At 34.4% G+C, this 15,512-nt stretch overlaps 1 non-coding gene across 1 annotated transcript; it reads left to right on the plus strand.

The window, feature by feature from the left end:
* The first annotated feature begins 3,827 nt into the window (after positions 1-3,827).
* Positions 3,828-3,934, plus strand: LOC139846170 (small nucleolar RNA R71). The gene has a single exon (XR_011758907.1). It is a non-coding gene; the product is annotated as a small nucleolar RNA R71 (small nucleolar RNA).
* The last annotated feature ends 11,578 nt before the right edge of the window (positions 3,935-15,512 follow it).

Genomic DNA, 15,512 nt, shown 5'->3' on the forward strand with positions numbered 1-15,512 from the left:
TTACTTGTTCCGTATATTATCTTTCGGTAAACTACCGTCCGGTTGTAAAGGAAAGCGATGAACAAGAAACTGTTAAGGCAATGTCCCGTGACATGCAGGTGATTATGGTCTTTTAACGTGTCGGATGCTAGAACTATCCTTGGTAGGAGCGATAGTAAAGATCATCCTATGATTTTTCGGTCTGGCACAAGGTCCTGTCTCCGACCATGCTATGCAACCACCGTTCTTACGGTTGACACCCGATTTGGTTCAGGTGACCTAATGAATTCCAGGTGAATTCCTAGGATTTTACGTTCAATGGTAATGAACGCATTGAAAATGGGTTTTCAGAAAACAAATCGGTTTGTATTTTTGATCAAAATATTTTCTCGTTCAAGCTCGAGTTTAGATATCATTGAATTCCATGAGTTTGAATTCTCAATCTTTAAGGTCAATCTCAAGGATTGAGTAATATCAGTCTTAAAAGCTGATTTTTAATCTTTAAGGAGATTATCCTTTCTGGGGATCTGATTCATTAGTCTTATCAAGCTAATTTGCACGGTGCCTCCCCATTGTACGAGATAAATCCTTCTCATGGTTAGGATAAATCTGACCACTTGGCGACCCTGTTTGATGCTGAGGTCCGTGGATTTCCTGCTGATTTTAGAGATGATTTTTCTAGATTTTTCGTCAACCTACAGCTGGTCTGGACGACAACTTCTTGACCTAAATCAAGAAGCGCGTGTCTTTTTCGGAAGACTTTACTTCCTTTTAATGATGGAATTGATTCATCGTGTAGATCCATCTTTCTTTCAAATATATTACAGTAAACCGGGTAAAACTGATTAGTATCATCCAAAACAAAAGTACCTGCAATAATCTTGTACAAAGATATGTGATAGATAATTTTTAATTGAATAACTTGGTACATTCTCCCCACACTTAGTTTCTTTCTTTGCCTTTTTATTCTCCTTTATTCCATTTTAAATGAATTCAAGCATTTTAGGTTGTTTCTCAATTTATGTCCTTTCCGAGGTAACGATAATTTCGGCATTAACACCTAGTTTTATCGTTCATAAATATGTATAAACATGATTTTGAATTCATTTAGTTAAAAAATTTTAAAATTTTCATAATATTTAGAAAATAAGCCAAGTATAAACCCGAGAGAATTTATAACCCTTCCCCACACTTAAGATCATGCAATGCCCTCATTTGCATGAAATCAGACTATAATTATTAATTCATGAGGGTGATTAGTGTAGAAAAGTGATTAAAAATACCCAGTTTGTAATTACAAAGCTCGTCGAATGATAGATGGCGCGCCACATCGTTCATTCCTTCATTTATTATATCACATTTGTTGTTTTGCATCTTGTCGTCAAAATCAGTACATTTTGCTGAACTTAATGTTAGTCTTTGAAAGTGCGTTGTTTTACCCTGTTGTTTACATGATAAAATACGAACATATATACATATTTTTAAAGTTGGGTATATTACCCCACGTTCAAAAATTTATAAAATCAAATATATTTTTTTTTGGCATACTTTAAATCAATAAAATTAAAAATAATGATGAAAAAATTTTTTGCCCCGCCCTCGGGTAAAGTAATTTCGGCTCAACGGCCTAGTCTTCAACTCACGACGAATTTTAGAAATCATTTTTTTTCAACTTAATGAAATAAAGTAAATTTTTGTTTTTAAATTCACACAAAACTTAAAAAGAAAACATATTAATTTCATATAAAACCTAAAAAACAAAAAAAATTCAGAATGGGGGGAGAAAACTAGTTCTTTAGTGTCTGCTAGCGGAAAAGACCAATCGAATTCCATTCTCGGAACTACACGAGAACAGAACAACTAACTCCAAACAGCATTTTCTTTTTAGAATATTTGAATCTCCTCACACTTAGGTAGATGTGGTGTCGAAATTGTGATTAACTTCATCGTCAATTTCTCTTGGACCATAATCAACTTGCATATCTGTGACTTTTGCTTTAAGCCAGTGACCAGCTTTTTCCGTAATATCCACAAATTCAACTAGCTTCGCCTTTTCTTTAGGCGACAGATTGGATACTAACCGGTTATATAACCTAAAGTTTCCCTTACTTTTAGCATCAATAACCCGTTTAAAAAGTTTCTTCATTGAACTGTTAATAACGGGGTTATTTAATTTCGTATCAACTATGGGGTTCTTTATTATCAAGTCATCATTAGGTGTTACTTCATTTTCCCCACACTTAGGCGTTCTATTATTGTTAAGCATTACCGTTGGAGTTGGTAAAACAACATGGTTCTTACCAATCGTTTTTGTCGGTTCAACGGTTTTGGTTTGTGGATATTTAGACTTTCGAATCATAAAGGTGATCGATTTCTCATTATTACTAAGTGTCATTCTACCCTTTCTTACATCAAATAACGCCCCGGTGGACGCTAAGAATGGTCGACCTAAAATTAGAGGAACGTTTGAGTCCTCTTCTATGTCAATGACAATGAATTCGACTAGAAAGGTTAAATTACCTACTTGAACGGGTAGGTTGTCAGCAATTCCAACTGGGTGCTTAATGGTTTGATCAAGGAGTCGAACACTCATATCCGTTGGAGTTAACTCACCTACACCTAATCTCTTATATAATGAAAGAGGCATAACACTCACACTTGAACCTAAATCTGCTAGTGCATCATACATGACACAGTCACTAAGTAGACAAGGAACAATAAATTCACCCGGATCACCTACCCTAGGTGGAGGATTTGGTGGAACTGTCTTCACCGGGTTTACTTCTACTGTTTTTGTTTCTTGCACTTTTTTATTCTTCTTCTTCTTCTTTTCAGAGGTATCACAAACTTTATTACCTATTACTTGCTCATACTCAACTCCTTTTCTTGGAAACGGGATGGGTGGTCTGTATGGTGCCACCACTGGCTTTACATACTCGGGTGGTGGTGGTGGTGTAACTTCTTCATTGTTACTTACATCTAAAACTTTTCCATCTTCTGGTATTGGTTTTTCAGAATTTGTTGATATCATGTTAACATTTTCATTCCGAGGATTTACTTCATTATTACTCGGTAGCTTTCCTTGTTCCCTTTCACTCATCAATCTAACAAGAGTACCTACTTGTTTTTCTAGATTCAAAATGGAATCTTGTTGAGTTCTAAATGACTGCTCAAACCTCTCATTCGTTTGGGTTTGAGTTTCAATAAATTGTGTTTGAGATTCAACTAGCTTAAATACCACTTCTTCCAGATTTGACTTCTTCTCGTCGGTTTGTTGTGGTGGTTTATACAAGCCAGGTCTTTGTTGATTGAAAGTGTTGTTTTGAGTTGGTTGGTTATTCGGACCTTGTTGGTTATACGAGTTATTGTCGGGTCCTTTTGGATTGTAAAGAATGTTTTGATTTCGATTGAAGTTTGGCCTTGGCGGTTGATAATTATTCTGATAACTATTTTCCAGCCTTTGGTTCATGTAGACAACATTCTCACGTTGTTCCATCGTTTGTTCAATGTGACAGTCTTTCATTAAGTGTGGTCCACCGCATTGCTCACAACTGATTCGTATTGCGTGAATATCTTTATTCATCTTTTCCATTCGTCTTTCGAAAGCATCTATTTTTGCGGAAACGGAATCAAAGTCATGGCTAGAATCGGCTCTAGCCGCTTTAGATGAACGAAAAATATCTTTTTCTTGATGCCACTCATGAGAGTGGGAGGCTGTGTTATCAATAATTTTGTAAGCTTCAGTTGCGGTTTTCTTCATAATGGAACCACCAGCTGTTATGTCGATGTCTTTTCGTGTAGCAACGTTGACACCTTGGTAGAATATTTTTACTATTTGATAAGTGTCTAAACCGTGTTGAGGACATCCTCTCAACATCCTTCCGAATCTTGTCCACGCCTCATATAATGTTTCATTTGGCTTTTGTGTGAACGTAACAATTTCTCCTTGAAGTCTCACGGCTTTAGATGCCGGAAAGAATCTTTGAAGAAATTTTTCAACTAAGACATCCCATGTGTCAATCGCCCCTTCAGGTAACGATTCTAACCAATCTTTGGCTTCTCCCTTTAAAGTCCAGGGAAACAACATGAGATAGATCTGCTCATCTTCCACTTCTCGGATTTTGAATAGTGTACAAATTCTTTTAAACGTACGAAGGTGTTCGTTAGGATCTTCATTCGGTGCACCACTGAATTGGCATTGGTTAGTTACCATGTGTAGAATTTGTCCTTTGATTTCATAATCTGGCGCATTAACTTCTGGCTTAATAATGGCGTGACCTTGGCCCGTGCGTTTAGCTCTCATTCGATCTTCCATACTTAGAGGTTCCGTTACTTCCATAATTGAATTCGTTGAATCGGTATCACTAGATGATTCTGATTTAATGGTTCGTTCCTCAACAATCTCTGTTTGAATGATTGGTGGCTCCGGAGGAAAGTTTAGTGGTTCAGGATCTACGAACCGTTCCTGAATATTCTCTGGATTCTCAATTGTGAGGTTGGGTTCAAAAAATGGATTATCGGAAATTTGAATTGGAGTTCTTGTTCGACTAGATGACGATTCTAAAGAAAAATCAACGGCGACAATATTGGCTAGATGTCTTGATCGAGTTATAGGTGGTGAACGTATGAAAGGTGGTGAACGTTTTACTCGGTGCATTCACTGAATATCCTATTAGTTTTTAAAAGGAAAGAAAAATTATATAAGTTATCCAATTAATAGACTTTTCTGATTTTGCCCACGTTTCGAATAGCCAAAAGATGCAGCAGAGGGGCAGGATTCGTTTGGTCTCAATATAATTGAGGACTGTTTGGCTCCAATAACCCGGTCCACGTACAAATCCAACTATTACTACGAACCAGAAAATTTTGATGTCTATCAATTTAACCACTTAAAATAAATTTTCGTAATTTTAAGAAATTTAGATAAGAAGTAGAATAAAAATCTTATCCTAAAACTAGAATAGCGAGAAATAAGAAAGAAAAAGATTGCGCGTCGAAAAAGGTCGAAAAATAAAAGGTCGAAAAATAGGCGTCGAAAAATAAAAATAAGAAAGTAGCGCGAAAAACGGCGTCGCAAAATTCTAAAGCACCTAAAACTTAGTCTAAGGAATAAGCACTTAAGGGATTTTACGGCAAAGCCTAAAAATTCTAGAAGTAAAAATAACTATGGCAAAAATAAACTTAATACTAAAAGTTGCGACTATAGTCTAAAAATCTAAAGGTAATAAAATTAAAAAAAAACTTTTTTTTTTATAGACAAAATCTTAAAAAAATATATTTTTTTTAATACTTTTTTTTTTTTTACGTTTTTTTTTTTTTTTTTACGTTTTTGTTTTTTTTTTTACGTTTTTTTTTTTTTAAGTTTTTTTTTTTTTTAAAAAAATGATTTTTTTTACAAATTAATACTTTTTTTTATAATTATTATTTTTTTTTCAAAACTTTTTTTTTTTTAATTCATTTACTATTCATGAATAGTAAATGAAAAGAAATTAATTAATTTACTATTCACATGAAAGCGATATGATAGAAATTATTAATTACAAGTTACATAATATACCCCTGAAGTATTTAATAAATACGACTTTTTAAAACTTTTACGATTCAAAATATATTCTAAAATATTATTATATTATTATATTCTATTTCAATATTATTATATTATTATATTCTATTTCAATATTATTATATTATTATATTTTATTTCAATATTATTATAATTAAAAATATAGCGTTTTAGCGCTCCCCGGCAGCGGCGCCAAAAACTTGATGATGTAGCGTGAGGGTACGAAATAGTATTATTTTTAATACAAAATACTACAAAATATGACACAAGTTTTATTAATTTACGGATGGGATATACCTAAACCTTGCTACAACACTATAGGCAGTGTACCTAATCGTAGAGTAGTGTAGTTTTTAGTAAGTCCGGTTCGTTCCACAGGGAGCTGGTGATACTTACTATATTTTTAACTATATTTATACAAAATATATATAATTATATAAGTAGTAATATTATTATAAAAGGGGGGTTTTACCGTTTAATGACCGGTTTGTCGATTCTATATTTTAAGCGTAAAGATAAATGACGATAATTAAAGTGCGTAAAATAATGACAATAAATAAAATGACAGTAAATAAAATTGCGAGTAATAAAATGACAGTAAATAAAGATACGATGAGAAATATAATAAAAGAATTATGCTTATTTAAACTTCCGTAATCATGATGTTTGACGTGTTGATTTTAATTTATTACCATGGGTTAATTGTCCTTTGTCCTGGTTTATTTGATACGTCTATCTGGTTTTTGTCCATAATAGTCCATCGGTCATAAAAATAAAGTGCGAGTATCCTCGTCAAATTACCCTTATACCCGAAGTCAAATATTCCAACTGATTAAGGATTTAAACTGTGACGCAGTTATCACTTCTGTCAACAATTACACCAGTTATCACTGTATGTAATCCACCCCTGTTTTAATTAGTTTATGAATATTAATTCATCCACTTGATCAGAATGAATAATCAATTACCCAACCCAATTGATTAATTAAATGATTATAACAGATTCCATATGAACATCACTAAATAGGACAACCATAATCATTATTAATTATTAGGTTAATTAATTTGAAGATAGGTTCGACAGACTCCAATGAGTTGTCACTCAATTAGACAATACCCCCCATCTATTAATAGTCAATAGTTCAATTTCCACAAGTGTCGGTCTTTTGCCCAAACCTTAATTATGGTCCAAAGTTCAATAACCCCTTCTTAATATTTTAGCCCAACATCACGATTACTTCGGCTCAAATAAGCATAATAATAACTTAGTTACGATACATTAATGTAAAAAGGTTGAACATAACTTACAATGATTAAAAATAGCGTAGCGTTACACGGACAGAATTTCGACTTACACACTCAAACGATCTCTATCATAAATCTTATTATTATCATAATTTAAAATTAAAATTAAGATTATTGTTATATCTTATTAAGTTAACATTATGATAGAGATATAGAATATAGATATTGATAATTGATATTGATAAATAAGAAAAAGATAGAAAAAGGTGTCTTTTTACATTACGATTACAAAGCCTTTTATAGGCGAATTTAGAAATTGAATTTTCACTTATGACCCCTGAACTATGCTCAATTAACAACTTTTTATTATTTAATATTATTCTTATTATGAATTATTTAAATATTATATTTTATTCTTGTGCATAGTTGACTCATAATTTTTACACCGTTGCGTCGAGCGTTGAGAGTTGACTCTGGTCCCGGTTCCGGATTTTCGAACGTCCTTGCGTACAATTTTATATTTTGTACTTTGCGTTTTGTAACTTGTACTCTTGTCATTTTTAGACGTTCCTCATCAATAATTTGAACCTTTTTGATTGTATCTTGTACTTTTGAGCTTTTTGGACCTTTGTGTCTTCAATTCGTCATTTTCGCCTTTTGTCTTCGCACTTATTTAAAATAAACGAATATTACTTGAAAATGGAACAATTGCAACTAAAATCTTGTCTTTCTTGGGGGATTTTGCTATGAAATATATGTTCCTTTTTAGCCTTATCAAGTACTGTTCTGAATATGAAATGGAAAGGTTGAAAACGGAGTTTCTAAATATGATAATGACAAAAAGTATGACAATTTATGGGGTTTTCAGATATTTTACATCGAAGCTAAGGTTTGTCCAACAGTGGGTACCGACTGAGAAGGATAGAATTCAGCATTTCATTCGGGTGATTAAGCCGAAGTATAGAACTGTTGCGAGATTTGCAACAACTTTGGCGCAGGCTCATGAGATGGCCAAGGTTACTGAACGTGATGTGATGGCAGCGAAAAGAGAAAGTTTAAAAGGTGGATCTTTTGGGGGAAAATCAGAAGGTCAAACAGGTGGTCAGTCTGGTCAGCAATCAAGTAAGCAATCAGGATTTCGTGGTAAGAAGTTAGGTGGGTTTAAACAGAAGAGTAAGTCTGGTATAAGCGGATCGGGTTCCAGTCAGCCTGATTGGTGTAATGTTTGTAAGTCGACTCATGCTGGTTCATGTTTTCCAATGACCCGAAGATGTTTGAAATGTGGAGTGAAAGGTCATGAAGCAACAGCTTGTTCTTTTAAGTCAAATGTTTGTTGGAGTTTCCATCAGGAAGGTCATAGATCGGCGGATTGTCCATCTGCGCTAAGAGCCAGTTCTGGGGCAGGGTCAGGAGCGAGGTCGGTTACTTCTAGGGGATCTTCTGCTTCTACTGCCAGGCAGAAGAGAAGGAATCCTCCAACAGCAGAGGCAAGAGCATTTCAGATGATAGTAGACGTTGCAACCGCTACCAATGATGTCATTACCGGTATGTTCTTGGTTAATTCCTTGCCAGCTCGTGTGTTATTTGATTCTGGAGCGAATCGATCTTTTATGTCCTTAGGCTTCTGTGATAAGTTGAAGTTTCCTGTTAGGATGTTAGATGCTCCCTTGGGAATAGAAGTAGCTGATGGTAAAATGGTTCCATGCACATCATCTGTGTCTGGAATTACCATCGAAATCGACGGCCATTCTTTCCCTTTAACCTGTTTGTTGATGCCTATACCTAGCTTTGATATAGTCATAGGCATGAATTGGTTAAGAGCTAATAGGGCTAATATTAAGTGTGATAAGAATATGATTTCTTTCAGTTTGGCCGACGGATCCCGAGTGATAGCTAGGGGAGAGTGCAGTGGATTTAACTTCCCTATGGTTTCCCTAATGAAAGCTCAGAAGGCGATATTGAAGGGGTGTGATTCGTTCTTAGCTTATGTGATTGATGTCAAGAAAGAAAAGAAGCAGGTGACTGATATTCTCGTGGTGTCAGAATTTCCAGAAGTGTTTCCAGATGATTTACCAGGGTTACCTCCAGTACGTGAAGTAGAGTATAAAATTAATTTGGTTCCGGGTGCTACACCAGTTGCAAAAGCTCCTTACAGATTAGCTCCGTCAGAAATCCGATAAATGATGTCTCAGCTTCAGGAATTGTTAGATAAGGTGTTTATTCGACCAAGTTCTTCACCATTGGGTGCTCCTGGGTTGTTTGTGAAAAAGAAAGATGGGTCGCTTCATATGTGTATAGATTACCGTGATTTGAATAAGAGAAAAATAAAGAATAAGTATCCGATACCGAGAATAGATGATTTATTTGATCAGTTACAGGGTGCTTCTTACTTTTCAAAGATTGATTTACGTTCAGGGTATCATCAGGTACGTGTTGCAGAGAACGATATACCAAAAACAACGTTCAGAACTAGATATGGTCATTATGAATTTCTAGTGATGCCATTTGGGTTAACAAACGCGTCGACAGTGTTTATGGATCTAATGAACAGAGTGTGTGGTCAGTATCTCGACAAGTTTATGATTGTCTTCATAGATGATATCTTGATATATTCAAAAATCGAGAAAGATCATGCTACGCATCTGAGGTTGGTGTTAGAGCTTCTGAAACAGGAACAGTTGTATGCTAAGTTCTCCAAGTGTGAATTTTGGTTGCGGGAAGTACAGTTTCTGGGTCATGTGATTTGTGAACATGGTATTAAAGTGGATCAGTCTAAGATAGAGGCCGTAATGAATTGGAATTCACCGAAAACGCCGACAGAAATCAAGAGTTTTCTGGGTTTAGCAGGTTATTACCGCCAGTTTATCAAAGACTTTTCTAAAATAGCAGGTCCATTGAATAAGTTAACCAGAAAAGATGTAGCCTTTCGATGGACTGATGAACAAGAAAAGGCTTTCCAAACTCTCAAACAGTTGTTATGTCAAGCGCCGGTTTTAGCTTTACCAGAGGGAACAGAAGATTTTGTGGTTTACTGCGATGCGTCACGCGCAGGTCTGGGTTGTGTTTTGATGCAAAGAAATAAAGTTATAGCATATGCTTCACGACAGTTGAAAAATCATGAACGAAATTACCCTACTCATGATTTAGAGTTAACAGCAGTTGTGTTTGCTTTGAAGCTTTGGAGACATTATTTGTATGGTACACATTGTGAAATCTATACAGATCATAAGAGTCTTCAGTACGTTTTTTCGCAGAAAGAATTAAATACGCGTCAACGTCGATGTTTAGAATTGATTAAAGACTATGATTGTGAGATCAAGTACCATCCGGGTAAAGCAAATGTGGTCGCAGATGCTCTGAGTTGCAAGAAAACAGTCGAAAATGTCAGATTTATGAGAATTGAGATAGTTTCAGACTTGATCGATCGATTAAAAACAGTTCAGTTAATAGCATTGAATGATGAAAACCTAAAGACTGAGCAAATGACCAAAAGAAAATTTGACCTATGCAATGATTCCAGAGGATTAAAATAAAGACCGAATTTGGGTGCCTAAGCTTGGAGATTTGAGGGATTTAATCCTTACTGAAGCGCATAAATCTAGATTGACAGTACATCCAGGTAGTAATAAAATGTATAGAGATTTGAAAACGTTGTATTGGTGGTCGACAATGAAGACAGATGTTGCAAGTTTCGTCGAAAAGTGTCATATATGTGCGCAAGTTAAAGCAGAACATCAGAAGCCGTATGGGTCTTTACGACAGTTAGAAATTCCTCAGTGGAAATGGGATCATATAACGATGGATTTTGTAACCAAATTACCCCGAACCCAGAAAGGACATGACATGATCTGGGTGATAGTGGATCGTTTAACAAAGAGTGCTCACTTTTTAGCTACTCGTGAAATAGCTTCATTGAGTGATTTGGCAGAGTTGTACTTGAAAGAAATTGTTAGTCGACATGGTGTACCGTTGTCTATAGTGTCCGACAGAGATACTAGGTTTGTATCGAACTTTTGGAACAGTTTACAACAGAATCTGGGTACACGTGTGAATCTAAGTACAGCTTATCATCCACAAACAGACGGTCAGAGTGAACGAACGATTCAGACTTTAGAAGACATGTTGAGAGCGTGTGTCTTAGAATATGGTGGTTCTTGGGATTCACATCATCCATTGATAGAGTTTGCTTACAACAATTCATATCATTCGAGTATCGGAATGCCGCTGTATGAAATGTTGTATGGTCACAAATGCAGAACTCCTACGTGTTGGTTAGAAGTGGGTGAGAAACAATTTGCAGGTCCCAAAATTGTTCAGATAACCGCATAAAAGGTCAAAATTGCACATGAAAAGTTAAAAGCAGCTAGAGAAAGACAAAAGATGTATGCTGATCCGCGCAGACGTCTGGTGATATTTAATGTAGATGATCGTGTATATTTGAAAGTTTCGCTGTGGAAAGGGGTGATCAGATTTGGTAAGCTTGGTAAACTAGCACCGAGGTTTATTGGACCATTTCCGATCAAAAAAATTTTGAATGATCAAACGGTAGTTTTAGATCTTCCTTCAGAGTTAGCTGGAATTCACAACACGTTCAATGTATGTTATTTAAGGAAGTGTAAGGTAGACGACGAAAGTTTGATTTTTCCGCTGAAGGATTTGAAAGTGGACTTAAGTAAGAAGTTAGTAGAAGAGCCGGTTAGAATAATGGACAAGAAAGTCACCAAGTTAAGAAAGAAACAGATTCCAATGGTTTTAGTGGAATGGCGGCACAGCTTAGGTTCTAACATGACGTGGGAAACCGAGGAGTTAATGAGGGCGCGTTATCCCCAGTTGTTTGACCTTGATCAGATTCCGAGGACGGAATCTTCTTAAGGGGGTATATTTGTAACATCCTCGATCGGGCGTAGCTGTAAGGTTACTAAAGTGCCCTTAAGTTGATATTGTGTTATTATATGTTTTTATTTTTATTTAATATTTACTATTAAATAATGTTGTGGTTAGGACCAGTTTGTGACAAGGGTCACAGAACAGGTTTGTTTATTTAATTTGGACTTCGTTTGGGTTGCCAAATGTCATACGAAAGATATCAGATAACTGATAAATACTCGTGTGATGCACAGTGTGGAAATTAAACCCAATTAAATAACTATAGTGCTGCTTCTCTCCTCATTTTCCAGACTTTTCCACAAACACACACTAAACACCTCGTTCTTCACCTACACCAAACCCTAATCCTTAATTTTTGTTTTAGAGCTCAAATCGTTCATATCATTGTGTTCTCTACGATTTACTGATTCTTTTAAGGTAAGATTTGTATCATTTCGTGATTTAATCTTTGAGAAATTAAGAATTTTGTGTTAGTTTTCATAAAAGTGTATTTTGGGTCAAAATGGGTTGATTTAGTGTTGTTTGTGTCAAAACCTTGTAGGTTTATGTTTTAAAATGATCAGTGTATCAGATTTGGTAAGTTTTGAGGTTAAAAACGAGCTCTAGGTCGAGAATTGGTGAGTTTGGTGAGAAACCCGTCACTTTGGCAGCTGCTGCAACAGATGAACTACCCTCGGCCGATGATCGTTGACCCTCGACCGATGGTGTCTGATGATCGGCCGATGGACCAGACCCTCTGTAGTGTCCCGAACTTTTCCATGTTTATATATATTAAATGAAATTGATATTTATATGATTAAGTATTTCCAACATGTTAAGCAATCAAACTTGTTAAGACTTGATTAATTGAAATAGGTTTTATATAGACAATTGACCACCCAAGTTAACCGGTGATTCACGAACGTTAAAACTTGTAATAACTATATGATGTCATATATATGGATATATATATATATATAGTTAATATGGTATTATGATAAGTAAACATATCATTAAGTGCATTAACAATGAACTACATATGTAAAAATAAAACTACTAACTTAATGATTTCGAAACGAGACATATATGTAACGATTATCGTTGTAACAGCATTTAACTGTATATATATCATACTAAGATATATTAATATATCATAATATCATGATAATGTAATAATTTAACATCTCTTTAGATATAATAAACAATGGGTTAACAACATTTAACAAGATCGTTAACCTAAAGGTTTCAAAACAACATTTACATGTAACGACTAACAATGACTTAACGACTCAGTTAAAATGTATATATATGTAGTGCGTTAATATGTATTCATACACTTTTGAAAGACTTCAAGACACTTATCAAAATACTTCTACTTAACAAAAATGCTTACAATTACATCCTCGTTCAGTTTCATCAACAATTCTACTCGTATGCACCCGTATTCGTACTCGTACAATACACAGCTTTTAGATGTATGTACTATTGGTATATACACTCCAATGATCAGCTTTTAGCAGCCCATGTGAGTTACCTAACACATGTGGGAACCATCATTTGGCAACTAGCATGAAATATCTCATAAAATTACAAAAATATTAGTAATCATTCATGACTTATTTACATGTAAATAAAATTACACATCCTTTATATCTAATCCATATACCAATGACCAAAAACACCTACAAACACTTTTATTCTTCAATTTTCTTCATCTAATTGATCTCTCTCAAGTTCTATCTTCAAGTTCTAAGTGTTCTTCATAAATTCTATAAGTTCTAGTTTTATAAAATCAAGAATACTTTCAAGTTTGCTAGCTTACTTCCAATCTTGTAAAGTGATCATCCAACCTCAAGAAATCTTTCTAATTTACAGTAATATATCTTTCTAATACAAGGTAATACTCATATTCAAACTTTGATTCAATTTCTATAACTATAACAATCTTATTTCGAGTGGAAATCTTACTTGAACTTGTTTTCGTGTCATGATTCTGCTTCAAGAACTTTCAAGCCATCCAAGGATCATTTGAAGCTAGATCTATTTTTTTCATATCAAGTAGGTTTATCCACAAAACCTGAGGTAGCAATGATGTTCATAACATTATTCGATTCATATATATAAAACTACCTTATTCGAAGGTTTAAACTTGAAATCACTAGAACATAGTTTAGTTCATTCTAAACTTGTTAGCAAACAAAAGTTAATCCTTCTAACTTGACTTTTAAAATCAACTAGACACATGTTCTATATCTATATGATATGCTAACTTAATGATTTAAAACCTGAAAACACGAAAAACACCGTAAAACTGGATATACGCTGTCGTAGTAACACCGCGGGCTGTTTTGGGATAGTTAATTAAAAACTATGATAAACTTTGATTTAAAAATTGTTCTTCTGGGAAAATGATTTTTCTTATGAACATGAAACTATATCCAAAAATCATGGTTAAACTCAAAGTGGAAGTACGTTTACCAAAATGGTCATCTAGACGTCGTTCTTTCGACTGAAATGACTACCTTTACAAAAATGACTTGTAACCTGTATTTCCAACTATAAACTTATACTTTTTCTGTATGGATTCATAAACTTAAGTTCAATATGAAACCATAGCAATTTGATTCACTCAAAACGGATTTAAAACGAAGAATTTATGGGTAAAACAAGATTGGATATTTTTGTTTGTTGTAGCTACGTGAAAATTGGTAACAAATCTATATTAATCATATCCTAGCTAACTTGTATTGTATTATACATGTATTCTAATATATTATGTAATCTTGGGATACCATAGACACGTATGCAAATGTTTTGACATATCATATCGACCCATATATATATATTATTTGGAATAACCATAGACACTCTATATGCAGTAATGTTGGAGTTAGCTATACAAGGTTGAGGTTGATTCTAAAAATATATATACTTTGAGTTGTGATCTAGCCTGAGACGTGTATACACTGGGTCGTGGATTGGGTCAAGATAATATATATCAATTTATTTTCTGTACATCTAACTATGGACAACTAGTTGTAGGTTACTAACGAGGACAGCTGACTTAATAAACTTAAAACATTAAAACGTATTAAAAATGTTGTAAATATATTTTGAACATACTTTGATATATATGTACATATTTGTTATAGGTTCGTGAATCGACCAGTGGCCAAGTCTTACTTCCCGATGAAGTAAAAATCTGTGAAAGTGAGTTATAGTCCCACTTTTAAAATCTAATATTTTGAGATGAGAATACATGCAAATTTATAAATATTTTACGAAATAGACACAAGTAAATGAAACTACTTTATATGGGTGAATGATCGAAGCCGAATATGCCCCTTTTTAGCTTGGTAGCCTAAGAATTTGGGAACAGACCCCCAAATTGACGCGAATCCTAAAGATAGATCTATCGGGCCCAACAAGCCCCATTCTGAAATTTGGAATGCTTTAGTACTTCGAAATTATCATGTCCGATGGGTGTCCCGGAATGATGGGGATATTCTATATGCATCTTGTTAATGTCGGTTACCAGGTGTTCACCGTATGAATGATTTTTATCTCTATGAATGGGATGTATTGAAATATGAAATCTTGTGGTCTATTATTTTGATTGATAAATATATAGGTTAAACCTATAACTCACCAACATTTTTGTTGATGTTTAAAGCATGTTTATTCTCAGGTGATTATTAAGAGCTTCCGCTGTTACATACTAAAATAAGGACAAGATTTGGAGTCCATGCTTGTATGATATTATGTAAAAACTGCATTCAAGAAACTTATTTTTGATGTAATATATTCTTATTGTAAACCATTATGTAATGGTCGTGTGTAAACGGTATATTTTAGATTA

This window comes from Rutidosis leptorrhynchoides, chromosome 4 (genome assembly GCF_046630445.1).
Source record: "Rutidosis leptorrhynchoides isolate AG116_Rl617_1_P2 chromosome 4, CSIRO_AGI_Rlap_v1, whole genome shotgun sequence".
NCBI classification, from domain to species: Eukaryota; Viridiplantae; Streptophyta; class Magnoliopsida; order Asterales; family Asteraceae; genus Rutidosis; species Rutidosis leptorrhynchoides.